The following is a 5,787-nucleotide window of genomic DNA, read 5'->3' on the forward strand; positions in this document are numbered from 1 at the left end:
ATGTTAAAGAGTACTGGGAGTGGTGCTCATATGGGTGTGTACCATTTTCCTGGCTCGGGCAATCAGATTGCAGGCGGGCTAGCGCACACAGCCCAAAGCACATGTAGTAGAAGTTTGGACTGTCGAACCGCGAAGTCTTCAGTTCAATTCCTTCCCTTATATTTTTCAATTTGTATGAGTATCATACAGTCTGTGCTTGTATGGTTAAATTGCGAGGGTGTACATATCACCTGCGCTCCTGACCAACCTCACTCTGCATAAGTATTCACCAAGCAGTTTTCGTTCCATCAAAAGGCTTTCACAATATTCAGCGACACAAGCAGCTACTCAGACAGCATCAGTGTAGCATTCTTGGAGCTTCGCAAATCTGTGGATACATTGTTTACTAGCAAAACATGCACGGTATGTAGATATGTGTACTAGGACGCATAAGATGCCGTGACAATGTGGACTGCCCTTACGTCTACAGCTGCCCTTTAATCCTGTTACATTCTAGCCTGCAGTGAATTCAGCAGCAAGGTTTCACAATTAAATCATCCCAACTTTATATTTCTAGACTTGACCCCAGCACCGACAAAGTTCATTGTATTACCAGCATTTTGGTGGCATATTCAACCAGCAGGCCAATTAACTCAACGTCATGCAGGTTCTAGTGCAGATGTTTTCATGCAAACTACGGGTATCATCAACGAAGGAGGCTTTACTATACATACCTTTTCAGCACGCTGTTTTATGACTGGTTAAAGTCTGGTACATTTCAAAGTATAAGGCACATATTATTGTATGCATGTCTACAGATTGCAGATTATGCTGGCTTGCTTCTGAATGAGACTGCAAAATGCTGAAAATAGTGGCCACCTTTCAAAGCAGCTTTTGCAGAAAACGGTTTGATTTTTCTATTCCCCATGAGCCACTATTTTTCGAGGCCGTGTAAAGGTGAACGCGGCAACTAGAAAATCTAGGTTTGTCAGTGCCACAAGGACGACCACTTTGTAGTACATTTGGGCATTATCTAATGTTACCAAATGAGTGTTAGAGACATGTTGCTTTCAAAATAATTTATTGGTTAGCCGCAGGTTCATCAGCACATACAAAATTTTTAGGCTAGAAGGAAGTTGACCTAGAGCAAGACATCTTTTATTCACGCTTCTTTGCTGTCTTCCTCTCTCCTAAATATACAAATGTGTATATACAGCTTCACAATCATGATGTGTTGAGGTCAGTGCTAAATAAAAAAAAAATGCATCCAACAAAGGTATAGTTAGAGATTGAGTACACAAAATTCATTCTAAGTGAGCCTATATATGTCTTGTAGATTCCAATGGAAGGCAAGTATAGCAGGGGGCAGCAGAAACTCAGGCAGGCAGATAAAAAGTTTGCGGGGATCAGATGGATGCAGCTGACAGAGGATCGGGTTATTTGGATAGATATGGGAGAGACATCTATACAAGCAGGTATATACACAACTGCACAATTATGATGCATTTGCGGTCAGTGCTAAAAAAAATTCCACCCATCAACGGTATAGGTGGGGAGTGAGCACACAAAATTCATTCTAAGTGAGCCTATATATGTCTTGTAGATTCCAGGGGAAGGCAAGCGTAGCAGGGGGCGGCAGAAATTCGGGCAGACAGATGAGATTAGGAAGTCTGCGGGGATCATATGGATGCAGCTGATGTATCTGCGGTCAGTTCCAAAAGAAGAAAAATTCTACCCATCAAAGGTAAAGGAAGGGAGTGAGTACACAAAATTCATTCTAAGTGAGCCTATATATGTCTTTTAGATTCCAAGGGAAGGCAAGTTTAGCAGGGGGCGGCAGAAACTCGGGCAAGCAGATGAAATTAGGAAGTTTGCGAGAATCATGCACCTGGCACAGGATCGGGTTATTCGGATGGATATGGGAGAAGCATTTGCCCAGCAGTGGGTGCAGTCAGGCTAGTGATATCAACAAGACTAACAACTGGATGAGTTGGTACTGATTCATCTTAAAACCAGCCAGAAGACGAAACACGTGAGAGGAGCACAAGACAAAGTTTGACTAACAACTGAAATGTTACTGAAGGAAAGAGGCAAAAGAAGATTCGCACAGAAATGCACGTGCACGAAAAACCCCCAAAGCAGTGAAAGCGTGGAAAGCAGAAAGGGTCTAAAAAATCAAAATCTAAAAAAAAGCAAATTCCTTATGGTCAAGAACCACTCGTTACAAAAGGGAAGCCACAGATCCAAGTCCAAAGGCACACTATACTGCAAAGGCTAAGGACGTGTGTGTGGCTAAGAAATCGGTCAACAGTCTTTTGGGGCCTTTTTTACATGTGCATCTCTGTGCAAGTCTTCTTTTGCCTCTATCCTTTAGTAAAATTCCAGTTATTAGTCCAGCTGTCCTGCAATTCTCTCTTCTCATATTTTCCGGCTTGTTTCAGAATGAATAAGGTGATGACTCTACAAACCTTGCACAAACTGGAAACCAGTGTAACTGTCAGATGGAAACCTTTCCCTTATTTGGCTTGCATTACAAATAGGGAGGACTTTACTGTGATGTCTGCCGAGGCATCCCCAAAGCCAGTGCGCAAGCTGGCTGTAGCAGATGTAGTGGTGCCTCCTGTTGACAAGAGAAAAAGCAATATTCACTTTTCAGCATAGCAAAATGAAAATATGATTTAGGTCTTTTACAAATTTGAAAGTTATTCATGCATCTGTACAATTAATTCCCATCTAACAGAAGCTGTACAGTGTAACTTTCACTGTCAATTTATTCTCCCTGGAAGTATGGCAAACTTTGAATTCTGCTGCAGGTGATTGAGAGAGAATGAGACCCACCCAATATTAGAACTCCAGTGCAATCACAATTTGCTACTGCAGCAAAATAATGCCTGAAGGCAATGCAGCTTTTGACTGAAAAAACCTGGTAGTCGTCTTACACCCTCTATACTAGTGTTGTGGCCGATGTCAATGTCCACGCTGATATCATCCGCATAGCACGAAGATGTTAAGTATGCGACTTATGCATTAAGCAGCTCTGTGCATGGAGTCATTCTATTCGAAGGAGCCATAAACTACAAGTGCACTTCTGTCAACAGCTCTCCGTTGTTTTCCCACAACACGGCACGTGCCAAACTTTCTGCAAGTGCCGCAAAACTACTCTATAACTTCATTTGCTAACTGTAAAATTTCCAACACTTACTCAAACTGTGGAAGTTTCGGTGTACTGGCCTTTGGGAGAACGTCTTTCTTTTTTTTTTTTTTTGGTTGTTACATTTCAGCACATGTAAAATGTCAGTGTCAAAGCATTTTGGAGAGGTTTACTGTGTGCAGGTGTTGATGATGGTATCAGTGAAGTCAATTTTTTTAATTATATTTGCACACTATACAACACTCACCTAATGCAAGTGGGTAAAAAAAAAAACTAGCAAATAAAACTTTGAGTGCTGGTATGGTGATTGTTCTGGCAGCAAGTGGGGACAGGCTATAACAAGAGTTGTCGGGCTAGTTAGTGATCGTCTGCAGAAGCCAGTCCTGCTCTGTGTGTTTTTCTTTTCTGTGTTGTTTTTTAGTGCATTTTCCCACAGCTTCCGCAGGAGACAGGCTACTAGCACAGAGTCCTCCGAAATGAGATTGCTTTTGTACTTATTTACTGCATTTCTTGTGGCATTCCTTATGTATTTATGTTTTGAAGTGCTGCACTTGCTGAAGGTCATAACTGGCTAATAAAACAAGCAAATTTGTCCGGACAGCGTCCCCCCCCCCCCCTCGTTACTTCACATCAATGCGCATGCCCTTTCCATTTAGCAAGTTCACACTATCAGATGATGCGTGTTTTCTCATTTACTCGTGCATGGAATTAAGCAAACCAGTAATTTGCATGGTGAAACGTCATGCTCATGCGCTTCTACGAAAACAAGAAAAATATGAAAACCAGCGATGTGTTCGCGCTAACGTGGCGCAATATCAACACTGTAGACAGTGTAGATGATCGCAGGTAAGTAACGTTAAAGGGGAAGCTTTATTTTATTAACACTGCCTTCCGCAATAGATTTCATTACAGCATTTCTTGCTCGAGAAAATGAAAAACAGGTGCCGCTTGTTCAAGTTATGTCGCCTTTCGCTCAAGGTTCTTACCTTGTGTTCTCGACTAGCAGTCCATGATCAAGAAGCATTTGGAGTAAATGCGGATGATCTGTAACACCCAGACGGCTGCTTCAGCTACGTAGTCGCCGCCGGGATCTCGCCAGATGCTCTCAAGAGCAGTCGGCATCGGCACGCACCGCCCGCAGCTGCACCTGTTCGAAAGCTTCGGTTAGCGATTGCGCACTCTCGCAACGGTCAAACGTAGGCTAGGCTGCAAGACTCGGACATACATACCAATGCGTAGTTCCGAAACGGCTGGGATCGGGAGGCTGACGGTCGGGGCTTCTGCAAGCCGGAGTTGTGCCGCGGTTACCGCGGCCTCTCGACACAAGTGTTACTGTACCGGTCGCTCGCAGGGTCCATCTTCGCCGACCTGGCACCCGAAAAGTTGCGTCGGCGTAAGGCTCAAAGCCCACGATGTAACCATGTTTTAACAGTAGCGACTATATTCTAGTTCACTATAGCAGCACAGCGACGCTGGAACCCAGGAAGGAGCCTAGGCGTCGGCCATATTAAAAAACCCTGTGTGAGCGTAGAGTAGGGCACAATTAGAACCTCTAAAATACACCGAGCTTGGTCAACTTTGGCTCAGCAGGCTCCGGCAACGGGAGCTTCTCATTGGCTTAGCGCTATGACGTACTCTGTTGAGTTGAGGAGGACGCGCGCTAGGAAACCGAAATTCTGTTTTTGTCGCTATTAAATCAACGCGGGCGATGAAACGAATTGAGGTATATTATATGATGCAGGACAAGGATTCCATTTAACTAAGCCGTGCAAAATTTCCGGAAAACGTTTCACGACCCCTTTAACCGAAACGCTCGGTAGGAAAGTAAGGGCCTGTAAAGTGACTTCTCTGTGTGAGAGTCTTCATTTTGTTTTAAGTTACAGTTGTCTGTGTGGCTTGTTGCTGTAACTTTGCCTATGTATACTATTTTGCTTCCGTAAATATATATCTCCTCCTGACCATCATCAGATCATCGTCTTCTGCTTCTTACCCGCCGAAGAAAGCTAAACATCACTGCACCTAAGGCTCTTTCCGTAAAAATTATGATTCACAGGAAGCGAAAGGCGCAGTAATTCTAACACTTCTTCCATGCACATCTAATTTGCGCCGTAGAGTAAATGAAGAAAATGGCAGTGCAATTGAAGAGAGAAAGAAAGGGGTAGTGTAGTGGAAGCCTGAGGAGTGATTTCGACCACCTGGGGATCTTTAACGTGCACTGACATCGCACAGCACCCAGGCGCCTCTCCGTTTCGCCTCCATCTAAACGCAGCCGCCGACGGTTGCGTTCCAATCCAGGTACTCTGGGGTAGTAGCCGGGAATCTTAACCTCTGAGCCAAAACGGCGGGGCAAATGAGGTGTTCCGACACTCACATACAAAAATTATGACCTGACGCATACTACCAAAATGGGTACCGTGCGAAACCTATTTCTGGGGCCACTTGATTTAAAAACGCGTAGTTTTCTGGGTATCTTTTTAAAGAATTCCTGCGGGCAAGGCTACAATATATAGTGACGTCAAAAACATTATACTCGTCTTACGGCTCGCTCCCTCAGCGATGAACTTTCAAGGCCTGTATTAGGCCTTCGCTTGCATTTTATGTGCTCCTTCATCATTTCCAGACTTTGTTCCACCATGCAAAGCACCACAAGTGCAAGA

At 44.0% G+C, this 5,787-nt stretch overlaps 1 long non-coding RNA gene across 1 annotated transcript; it reads right to left on the bottom strand.

Annotated features, from left to right (window-relative positions):
- Window positions 1–1,043: 1,043 nt before the first annotated feature.
- LOC146206182 (uncharacterized) lies at window positions 1,044–4,625 on the bottom strand. Its single transcript, XR_014704376.1, has 3 exons — window positions 4,360–4,625; window positions 4,117–4,277; window positions 1,044–2,599 (listed from the first exon to the last, which is right to left on the bottom strand). It is a non-coding gene; the product is annotated as an uncharacterized LOC146206182 (long non-coding RNA).
- Between the last annotated feature and the right edge of the window lie 1,162 nt (window positions 4,626–5,787).

Source organism: Amblyomma maculatum, chromosome 1, assembly GCF_055883805.1.
Source record: "Amblyomma maculatum isolate TAMU_Amacu chromosome 1, ASM5588380v1, whole genome shotgun sequence".
NCBI lineage: Eukaryota > Metazoa > Arthropoda > Arachnida > Ixodida > Ixodidae > Amblyomma > Amblyomma maculatum.